Source organism: Lathyrus oleraceus, chromosome 7 (genome assembly GCF_024323335.1).
Source record: "Lathyrus oleraceus cultivar Zhongwan6 chromosome 7, CAAS_Psat_ZW6_1.0, whole genome shotgun sequence".
Taxonomy (NCBI): Eukaryota; Viridiplantae; Streptophyta; class Magnoliopsida; order Fabales; family Fabaceae; genus Lathyrus; species Lathyrus oleraceus.
In genome coordinates, this window is record NC_066585.1 from 300,129,005 (window position 1) to 300,147,980 (window position 18,976).

The 18,976-nt window shown below is 27.9% G+C and overlaps 2 non-coding genes across 2 annotated transcripts; both read right to left on the bottom strand.

Annotated features, from left to right (window-relative positions):
* Positions 1 to 781: 781 nt before the first annotated feature.
* Positions 782 to 853, bottom strand: TRNAM-CAU (transfer RNA methionine (anticodon CAU)). The gene has a single exon. It is a non-coding gene; the product is annotated as a tRNA-Met (tRNA).
* A 2,067-nt stretch (positions 854 to 2,920) lies between these two features.
* TRNAM-CAU (transfer RNA methionine (anticodon CAU)) lies at positions 2,921 to 2,992 on the bottom strand. Its single transcript has one exon. It is a non-coding gene; the product is annotated as a tRNA-Met (tRNA).
* Between the last annotated feature and the right edge of the window lie 15,984 nt (positions 2,993 to 18,976).

Sequence of the window (18,976 nt, forward strand, 5' to 3'; positions counted from 1 at the left end):
ATGTTTGTAATATATTTAGTATTTGATTTTAATCTTTTAAGTCAATAAAATAAAAATTTCATACGATACAATGCTAATTTCAAATACAAGTCTAAAATAAAATCGAAGAATATCTGATAGTTCCAAAGCAAAAACCTCAAAAATAACCATGACTAAAAACAAATTGTAAAATATTTGCTAGGAAAATATACATATTTAAACTGTAAACTTTTAATATAATATAAAGTTTCTTTAAATACGATATTAAATATCAAAGTGTTTAACTTGTTTTCAATTTTATGTTATATCCTGAGTTTATAATGGTGTTCGAATCACCAAGTAACAACTCTAAATTTGCATTATATTGATATGTAAACAAATATTTTTGAGGGTGAGTGGTAAATTTTTTTGAAAGTTAAAGTAAACATGTGAATATCATCTGCCATGTTTACATAGCTTTTCATATTGGAAGATATAAGACTTGTCGTGTATCAACATACACAACAGTTACTACATTAAGTATTTAGATAAACATTAACACGTTATTATACTTCAACAAACAATCATATGATAATATTTAGCGAATTTACGACACATATACAAAATTTAATGCACTTTTACAATTAGAAGTCTATCCCTATTTTTTCAAGTCACGAAATATGTTCAACAAACTAGTTATCTCTCAGAAGTAGAGTCACACGTACATTTTATACAATTTAACCATAGATGTCTTGCATTTCATGCACTATTTTGATTTGTAACATGTTTTTTTGAATAAAAACAAAATTATATTTGAAAATTCTATCAGAGCCTGGTTTCGATCCAGGGACCTGTGGGTTATGGGCCCACCACGCTTCCGCTGCGCCACTCTGATTAATGTTTAATTCAATAATTTCATCTAATAAATATATTATGCGTTGGTGATCTCAAATGATAAATTTCATTTGGTAAAGAGTTCATGTCCAAATAACAACGAGCAATAAATCATTTATCATATTTTCACCTTTATGCTTGCTACACATCATACCAATGCTAGAATAACCAACAACTAACTTAAAAAAATCCATTTCACAAACGCACCTATAAACAACGAAGAGTGAGTGGTAAAGAAATACAAAAAATAAAACACACATGTATAAGAAGATCATCGCTAGTATTTGTAGAATTTTTTATAATGACATAGATACGCATATCTCATGTTTCAACATATTAAATAATGTGTACGTTTAATTTCTAGAAACTCATTATAACTTAAACAGATATCCGTAAGAAAAATTAGACATCAAGTACGGGCATATTAATGCATATAAATAGATATTTCACATTCACAACTAGAGTTCCGTTCAATTTGTTGCAAATGACATCATAAATTTAACTAGAAACATTCTGTTAGCATTCTAACCTGACACGTATATTCATTATGATGAACTAACACACAAGTCTCACACAAACATTTCAGTCACACAAACATTTTGTTGAACAAGTAACTTCACACACCCGAACGGGAAAAGGCGTAAATGTTTGATATTAATAAGAATATCTAGAGTTTGAATATGTACATTTTTCAATTAAAACCACAGGGTATCTAATCATAACGATTGATATAAATCATTCATTCATTTATTAAATTTACACGTCATTTTAGTATTTTTTGTAGGTCATCTTGCACTTCGATATTGTATTGGTGTAAAGGTACTTTTCGACATCTGTGGTGAGTAGACTACTGAGGGCAACATTTGTAATCTGGTACCTCCAATATATTACTTGTCCATTTAATAATTGGTTACGGAAGAAACAATTTACCTATAATCGTCTTGAGCAAATTATTTTTGTTGGGAAACATTTATTTTTGAAAAATAAATTATTTATTTTATCAAATCTAGTTTATGTCAAAGGTTTGTTGGTAAGGGCCCGCATCGCTTCATCTGCATCTCTCTAATTAAAATTAAATCTAAATTTAGGCTTATTACATAGTTTTGTGGTGGTAACATGGAATTATTGTTTAATATTTGGCTTATATATGTAATTGTATATTTCAATTATATAGAATTTCTATTTAATTCCATGTAAGTACTTAGTGTCAGTCCTTACATTTTTTTTGTTTATCTTGTTATTTTATTTTAATGTTTGTAATAAATTTAGTATTTGTTTTTAATCTTTTATTCAATAATATAAAAATTTCACACGATACAATGCTAATTTCAAATACAAGTCTAAAATAAATTCGAAGAATATTCGATAGATCCAAAGCAAAAACCTCAAAAATAACCATGACTAAAAACAAATTGTAAAATATTTGCTAGGACAATATACATATTTAAACTGTAAACTTTTAATATAATATATAGTTTCTTTAAATACGATATTAAATATCAAAGTGTTTAACTTATTTTCAATTTTATGTTATATCCTGAGTTTATAATGGTGTTCGAATCACCAAGTAACAACTCTAAATACGCATTATATTGATATGTAAACAAATATTTTTGAGGGTGAGTGGTGAATTTTATTGAAAGTTAAAGTAAACATATGAATATCATCTGCCATGTTTACATAGCTTTTCATATTGAAAGATATAAGACTTGTCGTGTATCAACATACACAACAATTACTACATTAAGTATTTAGATAAACATTAACACGTTATTATACTTCAACAAACAATCATATGATAATATTTAGCGAATTTACAAAAATTAATGCACTTTTACAATTAGAAGTCTATCCCTATTTTTTCAAGTCACGAAACATGTTCAACAAACTAGTTATCAAACTAGTTATCTCTCAGAAGTATTATAACATGATATTTATGGTCATCATGATATTAGGAAACACATGTCACATATACAGTTGCGAGTCACACGTACATTTTATACAATTTAACCATAGATGTCTTGCATCATGTTTTTTTGAATAAAAACAAAATTATATTTGAAATTTCTATCAGAGCCTGGTTTCGATCCAGGGACCTGTGGGTTATGGGCCCACCACGCTTCCGCTGCGCCACTCTGATTAACGTTTAATTCAATAATTTCATCTAATAAATATATTATGCGTTGGTGATATCAAATGATAAATTTCATTTGGTAAAGAGTTCATGTCCAAATAACAACGAGCAATAAACCATTTATCATATTTTCACCTTTATGCTTGCTACACATCATACCAATGCTAGAATAACCAACAACTAACTTAAAAAAATCCATTTCACAAACGCACCTACAAACAACGAAGAGTGAGTGGTAAAGAAATAAAAAAAATAAAATACACATGTATAAGAAGATCATCGCTAGTATTTGTAGAATTTTTTATAATGACATAGATACGCATATCTCATGTATCAACATATTAAATAATGTGTACGTTTAATTTCTAGAAACTCATTATAACTTAAACACATATCCGTAAGAAAAATTAGACATCAAGTACGGGCATATTAATGCATATAAATAGATATTTCACATTCACAACTAGAGTTCTGTTCAATTTGTTGCAAATGACATCATAAATTTAACTAGAAACATTCTGTTAGCATTCTAACCTGACACGTATATTCATTATGATGAACTAACACACAAGTCTCACACAAACATTTCAGTCACACAAACATTTTGTTGAACAAGTAACTTCACACACCCGAACGGGAAAAGGTGTAAATGTTTGATATTAATAAGAATATCTAGAGTTTGAATATGTACACTTTTCAATGAAAACCACAGGGTATCTAATCATAACGGTTGATATAAATCATTCATTCATTTATTAAATTTACACGTCATTTTAGTATTTTTTGTAGGTCATCTTGCCATTCGATATTGTCTTGGTGTAAAGGTACTTTCCGACATCTGTGGTGAGTAGACTACTGAGGGCAACATTTGTAATCTGGTACCTCCAATATATTACTTGTCCATTTAATAATTGGTTACGGAAGAAACAATTTACCTATAATCGTCTTGAGCAAATTATTTTTGTTGGGAAACATTTATTTTTGAAAAATAAATTATTTATTTTATCAAATCTAGTTTATGTCAAAGGTTTGTTGGTAAGGGCCCGCATCGCTTCATCTGCATCTCTCTAATTAAAATTAAATCTAAATTTAGGCTTATTACATAGTTTTGTGGTGGTAACATGGAATTATTGTTTAATATTTGGCTTATATATGTAATTGTATATTTCAATTATATAGAATTGCTATTTAATTCCATGTAAGTACTTAGTGTCAGTCCTTACATTTTTTTTGTTTATCTTGTTATTTTATTTTAATTTTTGTAATATATTTAGTATTTGATTTTAATCTTTTAAGTTAATAATATAAAAATTTCACACGATTTACAAGGCTAATATCAAATACAAGTCTAAAATAAAATCGAAGAATATTTGATAGATCCAAAGCAAAAACCTCAAAAATAACCATGACTAAAAACAAATTGTAAAATACTTGCTAGGACAATATACATATTTAAACTGTAAACTTTTAATATAATATATAGTTTCTTTAAATACGATATTAAATATCAAAGTGTTTAACTTATTTTCAATTTAATGTTATATCCTGAGTTTATAATGGTGTTCGAATCACGAAGTAACAACTCTAAATACGCATTAGATTGATATCTAAACAAATATTTTTGAGGGTGAGTGGTAAATTTTTTTGAAAGTTAAAGTAAATATATGAATATCATCTGCCATGTTTACATAGCTTTTCATATTGGAAGATATAAGACTTGTCGTGTATCAACATACACAACAGTTACTACATTAAGTATTTAGATAAACATTAACACGTTATTATACTTCAACAAACAATCATATGATAATATTTAGCGAATTTACGACACATATACAAAATTTAATGCACTTTTACAATTAGAAGTCTATCCCTATTTTTTCAAGTCACGAAACATGTTCAACAAACTAGTTATCTCTCAGAAGTATTATAACATGATATTTATGGTCATCATGATATTAGGAAACACATGTCACACATACAGTTGCGAGTCACACATACATGTTATTTATTAACTGACTCCAAATACAAAAAAAATGAAGTGATAGATAGTAATTATATTAATATCTATATTTTTAATCTCAAATAACTTATTCCTTACTAATTAATTATTTTTCAATATTTAGTTATTTTGATTTGTAACATGTTTTTTGAATAAAAACAAAATTATATTTGAAAATTCTATCAGAGCCTGGTTTCGATTCAGGGACCTGTGGGTTATGGGCCCACCACGCTTCCGCTGCGCCACTCTGATTAACATTTAATTCAATAATTTCATCTAATAAATATATTATGCGGTGGTGATATCAAATGATAAATTTCATTTGGTAAAGAGTTCATGTCCAAATAACAACGAGCAATAAACCATTTATCATATTTTCACCTTTATGCTTGCTACACATCATACCAATGCTAGAATAACCAACAACTAACTTAAAAAAATCCATTTCACAAACGCACCTATAAACAACGAAGAGTGAGTGGTAAAGAAATACAAAAAACAAAACACACATGTATAAGAAGATCATCGCTAGTATTTGTAGAATTTTTTAAAATGACATAGATACGCATATCTCATGTATCAACGTATTAAATAATGTGTACGTTTAATTTCTAGAAACTCATTATAACTTAAACACATATCCGTAAGAAAAATTAGACAACAAGTACGGGCATATTAATGCATATAAATAGATATTTCACATTCACAATTAGAGTTAAGTTCAATTTGTTGCAAATGACATCATAAATTTAACTAGAAACATTCTGTTAGCATTCTAACCTGACACGTATATTCATTATGATGAACTAACACACAAGTCTCACACAAACATTTCAGTCACACAAACATTTTGTTGAACAAGTAACTTCACACACCCGAACGGGAAAAGGCGTAAATGTTTGATATTAATAAGAATATCTAGAGTTTGAATATGTACACTTTTCAATGAAAACCACAGGGTATCTAATCATAACGGTTGATATAAATCATTCATTCATTTATTAAATTTACACGTCATTTTAGTACTTTTTGTAGGTCATCTTGCAATTCGATATTGTCTTGGTGTAAAGGTACTTTCCGACATCTGTGGTGAGTAGACTACTGAGGGCAACATTTGTAATCTGATACCTCCAATATATTACTTGTCCATTTAATAATTGGTTACGGAAGAAACAATTTACCTATAATCGTCTTGAGCAAATTATATTTGTTGGGAATTTTTTTTTTTGAAAAATAAATTATTTATTTTATCAAATCTAGTTTATGTCAAAGGTTTGTTGGTGAGGGCCCGTATCGCTTCATCTGCATCTCTCTAATTAAAATTAAATCTAAATTTAGGCTTATTACATAGTTTTGTGGTGGTAACATGGAATTATTGTTTAATATTTGGCTTATATATGTAATTGTATACTTCAATTATATAGAATTTCTGTTTAATTCCATGTAAGTACTTAGTGTCAGTCCTTACATTTTTTTTGTTTGTCTTGTTATTTTATTTTAATGTTTGTAATATATTTAGTATTTGATTTTAATCTTTTAAGTCAATAATATAAAAATTTCACAGGATACCATGCTAATTTCAAATACAAGTCTAAAATAAAATCAAAAAATATTTGATAGATCCGAAGCAAAAACCTCAAAAATAACCATGACTAAAAACAAATTGTAAAATATTTGCTAGAACAATATACATATTTAAACTGTAAACTTTTAATATAATATATAGTTTCTTTAAATACCATATTAAATATCAAAGTGTTTAACTTATTTTCAATTTTATGTTATATCCTGAGTTTATAATGGTGTTCGAATCACCAAGTAACAACTCTAAATACGCATTATATTGATATGTAAACAAATATTTTTGAGGGTGAGTGGTAAATTTTTTTGAAAGTTAAAGTAAACATATGAATATTATCTGCCATGTTTACATAACTTTTCATATTGGAAGATATAAGACTTGTCGTGTATCAACTTACACAACAGTTACTACATTAAGTATTTAGATAAACATTAACACGTTATTATACTTCAACAAACAATCATATGATAATATTTAGCGAATTTACGGCACATATACAAAATTTAATGCACTTTTACAATTAGAAGTCTATCCCTATTTTTTCAAGTCACGAAACATGTTCAACAAACTAGTTATCTCTCAGAAGTATTATAACATGATATTTATGGTCATCATGATATTAGGAAACACATGTCACACATACAGTTGCGAGTCACACGTACATTTTATACAATAGGGACCTGTGGGTTCTGGGCCCACCACGCTTCCGCTGCGCCACTCTGATTAACGTTTAATTCAATAATTTCATCTAATAAATATATTATGCGTTGGTGATATCAAATGATAAATTTCATTCGGTAAAGAGTTGATGTCCAAATAACAACGAGCAATAAACCATTTATCATATTTTCACCTTTATGCTTGCTACACATCGTACCAATGCTAGAATAACCAACAACTAACTTAAAAAAATCCATTTCACAAGCGCACCTATAAACAACGAAGAGTGAGTGGTAAAGAAATACAAAAATAAAACAGACATGTATCAGAAGATCATCGCTAGTATTTGTAGAATTTTTTATAATGACATAGATACGCATATCTCATATATCAACATATTAAATAATGTGTACGTTTAATTTCTAGAAACTCATTATAACTTAAACACATATCCGTAAGAAAAATTAGACATCAAGTACGGGCATATTAATGCATATAAATAGATATTTCACATTCACAACTAGAGTTCTGTTCCATTTATTGCAAATGACATCATAAATTTAACTAGAAACATTCTGTTAGCATTCTAACCTGACACGTATATTCATTATGATGAACTAACACACAATTTACCTATAATCGTCTTGAGCAAATTATTTTTGTTGGGAAACATTTTTTTTTGAAAAATAAATTATTTATTTTATCAAATCTAGTTTATGAGGTTTGTTGGTAAGGGCCCGCATCGCTTCATCTGCATCTCTCTAATTAAAATTAAATCTAAATTTAGGCTTATTACATAGTTTTGTGGTGGTAACATGGAATTATTGTTTAATATTTGGCTTATATATGTAATTGTATACTTCAAATATATAGAATTTCTGTTTAATTCCATGTAAGTACTTAGTGTCAGTCCTTATATTTTTTTTGTTTATCTTGTTATTTTATTTTAATGTTTGTAATATATTTAGTATTTGATTTTAATCTTTTAAGTCAATAATATAAAAATTTCACACCATACAATGCTAATTTCAAATACAAGTATAAAATAAAATCGAAAAATATTTGATAGATCCAAAGCAAAAACCTCGAAAATAACCATGACTAAAAATAAATTGTAAAATATTTGCTAGGACAATATACATATTTAAAATGTAAACTTTTAATATAATATATAGTTTCTTTAAATACGATATTAAATATCAAAGTGTTTAACTTATTTTCAATTTTATGTTATATCCTGAGTTTTTAATGGCGTTCGAATCACCAAGTAACAACTCTAAATACGCATTATATTGATATGTAAACAAATATTTTTGAGGGTGAGTGGTAAATTTTTTTGAAAGTTAAAGTAAACATATGAATATTATCTGCCATGTTTACATAACTTTTCATATTGGAAGATATAAGACTTGTCGTGTATCAACTTACACAACAGTTACTACATTAAGTATTTAGATAAACATTAACACGTTATTATACTTCAACAAACAATCATATGATAATATTTAGCGAATTTACGGCACATATACAAAATTTAATGCACTTTTACAATTAGAAGTCTATCCCTATTTTTTCAAGTCACGAAACATGTTCAACAAACTAGTTATCTCTCAGAAGTATTATAACATGATATTTATGGTCATCATGATATTAGGAAACACATGTCACACATACAGTTGCGAGTCACACGTACATTTTATACAATAGGGACCTGTGGGTTCTGGGCCCACCACGCTTCCGCTGCGCCACTCTGATTAACGTTTAATTCAATAATTTCATCTAATAAATATATTATGCGTTGGTGATATCAAATGATAAATTTCATTCGGTAAAGAGTTGATGTCCAAATAACAACGAGCAATAAACCATTTATCATATTTTCACCTTTATGCTTGCTACACATCGTACCAATGCTAGAATAACCAACAACTAACTTAAAAAAATCCATTTCACAAGCGCACCTATAAACAACGAAGAGTGAGTGGTAAAGAAATACAAAAAATAAAACAGACATGTATCAGAAGATCATCGCTAGTATTTGTAGAATTTTTTATAATGACATAGATACGCATATCTCATATATCAACATATTAAATAATGTGTACGTTTAATTTCTAGAAACTCATTATAACTTAAACACATATCCGTAAGAAAAATTAGACATCAAGTACGGGCATATTAATGCATATAAATAGATATTTCACATTCACAACTAGAGTTCTGTTCCATTTATTGCAAATGACATCATAAATTTAACTAGAAACATTCTGTTAGCATTCTAACCTGACACGTATATTCATTATGATGAACTAACACACAATTTACCTATAATCGTCTTGAGCAAATTATTTTTGTTGGGAAACATTTTTTTTGAAAAATAAATTATTTATTTTATCAAATCTAGTTTATGAGGTTTGTTGGTAAGGGCCCGCATCGCTTCATCTGCATCTCTCTAATTAAAATTAAATCTAAATTTAGGCTTATTACATAGTTTTGTGGTGGTAACATGGAATTATTGTTTAATATTTGGCTTATATATGTAATTGTATACTTCAAATATATAGAATTTCTGTTTAATTCCATGTAAGTACTTAGTGTCAGTCCTTATATTTTTTTTGTTTATCTTGTTATTTTATTTTAATGTTTGTAATATATTTAGTATTTGATTTTAATCTTTTAAGTCAATAATATAAAAATTTCACACCATACAATGCTAATTTCAAATACAAGTATAAAATAAAATCGAAAAATATTTGATAGATCCAAAGCAAAACCTCGAAAATAACCATGACTAAAAATAAATTGTAAAATATTTGCTAGGACAATATACATATTTAAAATGTAAACTTTTAATATAATATATAGTTTCTTTAAATACGATATTAAATATCAAAGTGTTTAACTTATTTTCAATTTTATGTTATATCCTGAGTTTTTAATGGCGTTCGAATCACCAAGTAACAACTCTAAATACGCATTATATTGATATGTAAACAAATATTTTTGAGGGTGAGTGGTAAATTTTTTTGAAAGTTAAAGTAAACATATGAATATATCTGCCATGTTTACATAGCTTTTCATATTGGAAGATATAAGACTTGTCGTGTATCAACATACACAACTGTTACTACATTAAGTATTTAGATAAACATTTTAACAAAATTATATTTAAAAATTCTATCAGAGCCTGGTTTCAATCCAGGGACCTGTGGGTTATAGGCCCACCACGCATCCGCTGCGCCACTCTGATTAACGTTTAATTCAATAATTTCATCTAATAAATATATTATGCGTTGGTGATATCAAATGATAGATTTCATTTCATAAAGAGTTCATTTCAAATAACAACGAGCAATAAACCATTTATCATATCTTCACCTTTATGCTTGCTACACATCATACCAATGCTAGAATAACCAACAACTAACTTAAAAAAATCTATTTCACAAACACACCTATAAACAACAAAGAGTGAGTGGTAAAGAAATACAAAAAATAAAACACACATGTATAAGAAGATCATCGCTAGTATTTGTAGAATTTTTTATAATGACATAGATAGGCATATCTCATGTATCAACATATTAAAAATGTGTACGTTTAATTTCTAGAAACTCATTATAACTTAAACATATATCCGTAAGAAAAATTAGACATCAAGTACGGGCATATTAATGCATATAAATAGATATTTCACATTCACAACTAGAGTTTTGTTCAATTTGTTGCAAATGACATCATAAATTTAACTAGAAACATTCTGTTAGCATTCTAACCTGACACGTATATTCATTATGATGAACTAACACACAAGTCTCACATAAAAATTTCAGTCACACAAACATTTTGTTGAACAAGTAACTTCACACACCCGAACGGGAAAAGGCGTAAATGTTTAATATTAATAAGAATATCTAGAGTTTGAATATGTACACTTTTCAATGAAAACCAAAGGGTATCTGATCATAACGGTTGATATAAATCATTCATTCATTTATTAAATTTACACATCATTTTAGTATTTTTTGTAGCTCATCTTGCAATTCGAGATTGTCTTGGTGTAAAGGTACTTTCCGACATCTGTGGTGAGTAGACTTCCGAGGGCAACACTTGTAATCTGGTACCTCCAATATATTACTTGTCCATTTAATAATTGGTTACGGAAGAAAATTTTTACCTATAATCGTCTTGAGCAAATTATTTTTGTTGGGAAACATTTTTTTTTGAAAAATAAATTATTTATTTTATCAAATCTAGTTTATGTCAAAGGTTTGTTGGTAAGGGCCCGCATCGCTTCATCTGCATCTCTCTAATTACAATAAAATCTAAATTTAGGCTTATTACATAGTTTTGTGGTGGTAACATGGAATTATTGTTTAATATTTGGCTTATATATGTAATTGTATATTTCAATTATATAGAATTTCTGTTTAATTCCGTGTAAGTACTTAGTGTCAGTCCTTACATTTTTTTTTTTGTTTATCTTGTTATTTTATTTTAATGTTTGTAATATATTTAGTATTTGATTTTAATCTTTTAAGTCAATAATATAAAAATTTCACACGATACAAGTCTAAAATAAAATCGAAGAATATTTGAAAGAACCAAATCAAAAACCTCAAAAATAACTGTGACTAAAAACAAATTGTAAAATATTTGCTAGGACAATGTACATATTTAAACTGTAATCTTTTAATATAATATATTGTTTCTTTAAATACGATATTAAATATCAAAGTGTTTAACTTATTTTCAATTTTATGTTATATCCTGAGTTTATAATGGTGTTCGAATCACCAAGTAACAACTCTAAATACGCATTATATTGATATGTAAACAAATATTTTTGAGGGTGAGTGGTAAATTTTTTTGAAAGTTAAAGTAAACATATGAATATCATCTGCCATGTTTACATAGCTTTTCATATTGGAAGATATAAGACTTGTCGTGTATCAACATACACAACAGTTACTACATTAAGTATTTAGATAAACATTAACAAAATTATATTTGAAAATTCTATCAGAGCCTGGTTTCGATCCAGGGACTGTGGGTTGTGGGCCCACCACGCTTCCGCTGCGCCACTCTGATTAACGTTTAATTCAATAATTTCATCTAATAAATATATTATGCGTTGGTGATATCAAATGATAAATTTCATTCGGTAAAGAGTTCATGTCCAAATAACAACGAGCAATAAACCATTTATCATATCTTCATCTTTATGCTTGCTACACATCATACCAATGCTAGAATAACCAACAACTAAATTAAAAAAATCTATTTTACAAACACACCTATAAACAACGAAGAGTGAGTGGTAAAGAAATACAAAAAATAAAACACACATGTATAAGAAGATCATCGCTAGTATTTGTAGAATTTTTTATAATGACATAGATAGGCATATCTCATGTATCAACATATTAAAAATGTGTACGTTTAATTTCTAGAAACTCATTATAACTTAAACACATATCCGTAAGAAAAATTAGACATCAAGTACGGGCATATTAATGCATATAAATAGATATTTCACATTCACAACTAGAGTTTTGTTCAATTTGTTGCAAATGACATCATAAATTTAACTAGAAACATTCTGTTAGCATTCTAACCTGACACGTATATTCATTATGATGAACTAACACACAAGTCTCACATAAAAATTTCAGTCACACAAACATTTTGTTGAACAAGTAACTTCACACACCCGAACGGGAAAAGGCGTAAATGTTTAATATTAATAAGAATATCTAGAGTTTGAATATGTACACTTTTCAATGAAAACCAAAGGGTATCTGATCATAACGGTTGATATAAATCATTCATTCATTTATTAAATTTACACGTCATTTTAGTATTTTTTGTAGCTCATCTTGCAATTCGAGATTGTCTTGGTGTAAAGGTACTTTCCGACATCTGTGGTGAGTAGACTTCCGAGGGCAACACTTGTAATCTGGTACCTCCAATATATTACTTGTCCATTTAATAATTGGTTACGGAAGAAACAATTTACCTATAATCGTCTTGAGCAAATTATTTTTGTTGGGAAACATTTTTTTTTGAAAAATAAATTATTTATTTTATCAAATCTAGTTTATGTCAAAGGTTTGTTGGTAAGGGCCCGCATCGCTTCATCTGCATCTCTCTAATTAAAATTAAATCTAAATTTAGGCTTATTACATAGTTTTGTGGTGGTAACATGGAATTATTGTTTAATATTTGGCTTATATATGTAATTGTATATTTCAATTATATAGAATTTCTGTTTAATTCCGTGTAAGTACTTAGTGTCAGTCCTTACATTTTTTTTTGTTTATCTTGTTATTTTATTTTAAAGTTTGTAATATATTTAGTATTTGATTTTAATCTTTTAAGTCAATAATATAAAATTTTCACATGATACAAGTCTAAAATAAAATCGAAGAATATTTGAAAGATCCAAAGCAAAAACCTCAAAAATAACTGTGACTAAAAACAAATTGTAAAATATTTGCAAGGACAATATACATATTTAAAATGTAAACTTTTAATATAATAAATAGTTTCTTTAAATACGATATTAAATATCAAAGTGTTTAACTTATTTTCAATTTTATGTTATATCCTGAGTTTATAATGGTGTTCGAATCACCAAGTAACAACTCTAAATACGCATTTCATTGATATGTAAACAAATACTTTTGAGGGTGAGTGGTAAATTTTTTTGAAAGTTAAAGTAAACATATGAATATCATCTGCCATGTTTACATAGCTTTTCATATTGGAAGATATAAGACTTGTCGTGTATCAACATACACAACAGTTACTACATTAAGTATTTAGATAAACATTAACAAAATTATATTTGAAAATTCTATCAGAGCCTGGTTTCGATCCAGGGACTGTGGGTTGTGGGCCCACCACGCTTCCGCTGCGCCACTCTGATTAACGTTTAATTCAATAATTTCATCTAATAAATATATTATGCGTTGGTGATATCAAATGATAAATTTCATTCGGTAAAGAGTTCATGTCCAAATAACAACGAGCAATAAACCATTTATCATATTTTCACCTTTATGCTTGCTACACATCATACCAATGCTAGAATAACCAACAACTAACTTAAAAAAATCTATTTCACAAACACACCTATAAACAACGAAGAGTGAGTGGTAAAGAAATACAAAAAATAAAACACACATGTATAAGAAGATCATCGCTAGTATTTGTAGAATTTTTTATAATGACATAGATAGGCATATCTCATGTATCAACATATTAAAAATGTGTACGTTTAATTTCTAGAAACTCATTATAACTTAAACACATATCCGTAAGAAAAATTAGACATCAAGTACGGGCATATTAATGCATATAAATAGATATTTCACATTCACAACTAGAGTTTTGTTCAATTTGTTGCAAATGACATCATAAATTTAACTAGAAACATTCTGTTAGCATTCTAACCTGACACGTATATTCATTATGATGAACTAACACACAAGTCTCACATAAAAATTTCAGTCACACAAACATTTTGTTGAACAAGTAACTTCACACACCCGAACGGGAAAAGGCGTAAATGTTTAATATTAATAAGAATATCTAGAGTTTGAATATGTACACTTTTCAATGAAAACCAAAGGGTATCTGATCATAACGGTTGATATAAATCATTCATTCATTTATTAAATTTACACGTCATTTTAGTATTTTTTGTAGCTCATCTTGCAATTCGAGATTGTCTTGGTGTAAAGGTACTTTCCGACATCTGTGGTGAGTAGACTTCCGAGGGCAACACTTGTAATCTGGTACCTCCAATATATTACTTGTCCATTTAATAATTGGTTACGGAAGAAACAATTTACCTATAATCGTCTTGAGCAAATTATTTTTGTTGGGAAACATTTTTTTTTGAAAAATAAATTATTTATTTTATCAAATCTAGTTTATGTCAAAGGTTTGTTGGTAAGGGCCCGCATCGCTTCATCTGCATCTCTCTAATTAAAATTAAATCTAAATTTAGGCTTATTACATAGTTTTGTGGTGGTAACATGGAATTATTGTTTAATATTTGGCTTATATATGTAATTGTATATTTCAATTATATAGAATTTCTGTTTAATTCCGTGTAAGTACTTAGTGTCAGTCCTTACATTTTTTTTTGTTTATCTTGTTATTTTATTTTAAAGTTTGTAATATATTTAGTATTTGATTTTAATCTTTTAAGTCAATAATATAAAATTTTCACTCGATACAAGTCTAAAATAAAATCGAAGAATATTTGAAAGATCCAAAGCAAAAACCTCAAAAATAACTGTGACTAAAAACAAATTGTAAAATATTTGCAAGGACAATATACATATTTAAACTGTAAACTTTTAATATAATATATAGTTTCTTTAAATACGATATTAAATATCAAAGTGTTTAACTTATTTTCAATTTTATGTTATATCCTGAGTTTATAATGGTGTTCGAATCACCAAGTAACAACTCTAAATACGCATTTCACTGATATGTAAACAAATACTTTTGAGGGTGAGTGGTAAATTTTTTTGAAAGTTAAAGTAAACATATGAATATCATCTGCCATGTTTACATAGCTTTTCATATTGGAAGATATAAGACTTGTCGTGTATCAACATACACAACAGTTACTACATTAAGTATTTAGATAAACATTAACAAAATTATATTTGAAAATTCTATCAGAGCCTGGTTTCGTTCCAGGGACTGTGGGTTGTGGGCCCACCACGCTTCCGCTGCGCCACTCTGATTAACGTTTAATTCAATAATTTCATCTAATAAATATATTATGCGTTGGTGATATCAAATGATAAATTTCATTCGGTAAAGAGTTCATGTCCAAATAACAACGAGCAATAAACCATTTATCATATTTTCACCTTTATGCTTGCTACACATCATACCAATGCTAGAATAACCAACAACTAACTTAAAAAAATCTATTTCACAAACACACCTATAAACAACGAAGAGTGAGTGGTAAAGAAATACAAAAAATAAAACACACATGTATAAGAAGATCATCGCTAGTATTTGTAGAATTTTTTATAATGACATAGATAGGCATATCTCATGTATCAACATATTAAAAATGTGTACGTTTAATTTCTAGAAACTCATTATAACTTAAACACATATCCGTAAGAAAAATTAGACATCAAGTACGGGCATATTAATGCATATAAATAGATATTTCACATTCACAACTAGAGTTTTGTTCAATTTGTTGCAAATGACATCATAAATTTAACTAGAAACATTCTGTTAGCATTCTAACCTGACACGTATATTCATTATGATGAACTAACACACAAGTCTCACATAAAAATTTCAGTCACACAAACATTTTGTTGAACAAGTAACTTCACACACCCGAACGGGAAAAGGCGTAAATGTTTAATATTAATAAGAATATCTAGAGTTTGAATATGTACACTTTTCAATGAAAACCAAAGGGTATCTGATCATAACGGTTGATATAAATCATTCATTCATTTATTAAATTTACACGTCATTTTAGTATTTTTTGTAGCTCATCTTGCAATTCGAGATTGTCTTGGTGTAAAGGTACTTTCCGACATCTGTGGTGAGTAGACTTCCGAGGGCAACACTTGTAATCTGGTACCTCCAATATATTACTTGTCCATTTAATAATTGGTTACGGAAGAAACAATTTACCTATAATCGTCTTGAGCAAATTATTTTTGTTGGGAAACATTTTTTTTTGAAAAATAAATTATTTATTTTATCAAATCTAGTTTATGTCAAAGGTTTGTTGGTAAGGGCCCGCATCGCTTCATCTGCATCTCTCTAATTAAAATTAAATCTAAATTTAGGCTTATTACATAGTTTTGTGGTGGTAACATGGAATTATTGTTTAATATTTGGCTTATATATGTAATTGTATATTTCAATTATATAGAATTTCTGTTTAATTCCGTGTAAGTACTTAGTGTCAGTCCTTACATTTTTTTTTGTTTATCTTGTTATTTTATTTTAAAGTTTGTAATATATTTAGTATTTGATTTTAATCTTTTAAGTCAATAATATAAAATTTTCACACGATACAAGTCTAAAATAAAATCGAAGAATATTTGAAAGATCCAAAGCAAAAACCTCAAAAATAACTGTGACTAAAAACAAATTGTAAAATATTTGCTAGGACAATGTACATATTTAAAATGTAAACTTTTAATATAATAAATAGTTTCTTTAAATACGATATTAAATATCAAAGTGTTTAACTTATTTTCAATTTTATGTTATATCCTGAGTTTATAATGGTGTTCGAATCACCAAGTAACAACTCTAAATACGCATTTATTGATATGTAAACAAATATTTTTGAGGGTGAGTGGTAAATTTTTTTGAAAGTTAAAGTAAACATATGAATATCATCTGCCATGTTTACATAGCTTTTCATATTGGAAGATATAAGACTTGTCGTGTATCAACATACACAACAGTTACTACATTAAGTATTTAGATAAACATTAACAAAATTATATTTGAAAATTCTATCAGAGCCTGGTTTCGTTCCAGGGACTGTGGGTTGTGGGCCCACCACGCTTCCGCTGCGCCACTCTGATTAACGTTTAATTCAATAATTTCATCTAATAAATATATTATGCGTTGGTGATATCAAATGATAAATTTCATTCGGTAAAGAGTTCATGTCCAAATAACAACGAGCAATAAACCATTTATCATATTTTCACCTTTATGCTTGCTACACATCATACCAATGCTAGAATAACCAACAACTAACTTAAAAAAATCTATTTCACAAACACACCTATAAACAACGAAGAGTGAGTGGTAAAGAAATACAAAAAATAAAACACACATGTATAAGAAGATCATCGCTAGTATTTGTAGAATTTTTTATAATGACATAGATAGGCATATCTCATGTATCAACATATTAAAAATGTGTACGTTTAATTTCTAGAAACTCATTATAACTTAAACACATATCCGTAAGAAAAATTAGACATCAAGTACGGGCATATTAATGCATATAAATAGATATTTCACATTCACAACTAGAGTTTTGTTCAATTTGTTGCAAATGACATCATAAATTTAACTAGAAACATTCTGTTAGCATTCTAACCTGACACGTATATTCATTATGATGAACTAACACACAAGTCTCACATAAAAATTTCAGTCACACAAACATTTTGTTGAACAAGTAACTTCACACACCCGAACGGGAAAAGGCGTAAATGTTTAATATTAATAAGAATATCTAGAGTTTGAATATGTACACTTTTCAATGAAAACCAAAGGGTATCTGATCATAACGGTTGATATAAATCATTCATTCATTTATTAAATTTACACGTCATTTTAGTATTTTTTGTAGCTCATCTTGCAATTCGAGATTGTCTTGGTGTAAAGGTACTTTCCGACATCTGTGGTGAGTAGACTTCCGAGGGCAACACTTGTAATCTGGTACCTCCAATATATTACTTGTCCATTTAATAATTGGTTACGGAAGAAACAATTTACCTATAATCGTCTTGAGCAAATTATTTTTGTTGGGAAACATTTTTTTTTGAAAAATAAATTATTTATTTTATCAAATCTAGTTTATGTCAAAGGTTTGTTGGTAAGGGCCCGCATCGCTTCATCTGCATCTCTCTAATTAAAATTAAATCTAAATTTAGGCTTATTACATAGTTTTGTGGTGGTAACATGGAATTATTGTTTAATATTT